Here is a 2,608-nt window from a genome sequence, read left to right as displayed (position 1 = left end):
ACAGAGGCCAGAAAAACCTAACTAAAACCTGTTAGTCCAGCAGGTTGGATCAGTGAAGGTTGGCTGGAAGACCTTAGTTTACCTCTCAGCCATACTCAGTCTTTTTTTAAATATATATTTTTAGTTGTTGATAGACCTTTATTTTATTTACTTATATGCAGTGCTGAGAATTGAACCCAGTGCTTCACACATGCCAGACAAGTGTGCTACCACTGAGCCCCAGCCCCAGCCCACCTTACTCAGTCTTTATAGAGTTTTGCTTCTGAGTGATTGGACCTAGCACTAAGGATCATTTTTTTTAGAGAGAGAGAGTGAATTTTTTAATATTTATGTTTTAGTTTTCAGCGGACATAACATCTTTGTTTGTATGTGGTGCTGAGGATCGAACCCGGGCCGCATGCATGCCAGGCGAGCACGCTACCGCTTGAGCCACATCCCCAGCCCCTGAGGACCATTTTGAACCCGGATCCTATCAACCCTGGTTATGATAGGTTGTGGGGTAAGGTTCAGAAGAAGGAAGGGAGTATTGATGATACAAGTGGAGGGATGAGTTGGTAATTATTAAAATGCAGTGACAGGTATGTATGGAAGTTCATTATATAAAGTAACATTTCATCATATTATTCTGCTTTGTGTATACTTGAAAGTTTCCATAACAAAGAAAAACAATTTCTAAATTGTCACACTGTTCTACAAAGGTAGTGATAAATAGTGAGTGTTTCAGAAGCTACTAAATTCTATGTTAAATACTATACAGAGTAATGGAAAGATTGCAATTCAAAGTAGGTGATATGGGTATTTTGTACTCAAATTGAGATGTAACTTTTCAGACTCTTTTTATACATGCAAGTTATGACATTACTGATTATTCAATTTTAGGGAGGGAAGGTTCCCCAACTATAGCTTTTAAAATATATTCTTATTATTAAAGGTCTATGACATTAATGGCTATATTTATTGGCAATGACTTTGTATAGAAAATTTAGGGGGCTGGGGATGTGGCTCAAGCGGTAGCGCGCTCGCCTGGCATGCGTGCAGCCCCGGTTCCATCCTCAGCACCACATACAAACAAAGATGTTGTGTCTGCCGAAAACTAAAAAATAAATATTAAAATTCTCTCTCTCTCTCTCTCTCTTTAAAAAAAAAAAAACTCTTGATTCCCATATCCTCCCTGTAACCACTGTCCTATCATTCCTTTCTTTCAAAAAAAAAAAAATAGGTAGGGACTGGGGTTGTGGCTCAGGGTAGAGCCCTTGCCTCACATATGTGAAGTCCTGGGTTTGGTCCTCAGCAGCACATAAAAATAAATAAATTAAATAAAGATATCATGTCCATCTACAACTAAAAAAAAATTTTTTAAAGAAAATTTAGGTAAAAAAAGTCACAAATTTATTAACTATAACATGGACTAATGTTATAAAACTATTAAAATAGTTATAAAACTATTATTAAACTATTAGCTATTAAACTAGTAGCCTAAATTAAACTGAAATTATTAAAAAAGAAAAAAATGATTTCTATAGAAAGTTTTGTCAACCTTGAGAAAAACCTAGAGTGAAAATTAAATTAGCTCCATTCTTTTCCAAATCAGCACATTCAATAGAGTAGGGACAAATGAGCCTTCAATTCAGCAAGAAAGACCCTCTTTTAGTGCCTTTTAAAAATATTTCTTTCAGTCATTCAATCAGTCAACAAATATTATTGAATATCTGTGCCATGACACTCAAGGAGCTTATTGTTTAGTAGCAAAGAAAGGGGAAATTCCTTAAAGCCCAGCCTTCAGAGAGAAAGTAGCACTTTTGAGCAAGGCCTTAATGATAGGACTTCTTCATAGTCGCTTGAAATTACCTTTCAAGCACAGAAAAGAGAGGGCAGAAAGTTATAAGAATGGAAATCGAGGCATGTCCACAGTCTATTACATAGCCTTATGGTATATAGTCACATTTGATTCTCACAGGTTATCAAGAAGCAATGTCTAGCCAGTCGTGGTGGCATATGCCTGTAATCCCAGTGGCTTGGGAGGCTGAGGCAGGAGGATCATGAGTTCAAAGACAGCCTCAGCAACTTACCGAGGCCCTAAGCAACTGAGTGAGACCCTGTCTCTAAATAAAATACAAAAAAGGGCTGGGGATGCGGCTTAGTGGTTGAGTGCTCCTGAGTTCAAAACCTGGTACACCCCCCAAAAAAAGCAATGTCTATCTAAACAAGATATTTATTGATATAACTGATAGTAAAGCCACCAGGTAAATCTTGTTAATAGGATGTGCCTATTACAAGAAAGCAGATGGATATTGTCTAGCTGATAGCTCCTATCTGATGGGGAATTCTCAGCCTACTGGTAAGAACATTCCAAATTAAAGGATTCTTACTTGATAGTCTACTAATGTAGCTGCATCAGAAAATCAAGGATCCTGGATTTATTGTTTAAATATGTATTTTTTTCAGAGAATTCTTTTTGGATAACTTTGTTTTTCTCCTCTAAAAGTGGGCATAATTATTCCTGTTCATTCATTCATTGAAAAAATTATTTATTGAGAGCCAACTCTGTACTAGGCACTATTGAATATCCAAATATGTCAAGCAAGGATCTTTACATGAGTGCATATTT

The sequence above is a fragment of the Callospermophilus lateralis genome, chromosome X (assembly GCF_048772815.1).
Source record: "Callospermophilus lateralis isolate mCalLat2 chromosome X, mCalLat2.hap1, whole genome shotgun sequence".
Taxonomy (NCBI): Eukaryota; Metazoa; Chordata; class Mammalia; order Rodentia; family Sciuridae; genus Callospermophilus; species Callospermophilus lateralis.
This window is presented reverse-complemented; position numbering follows the sequence as displayed.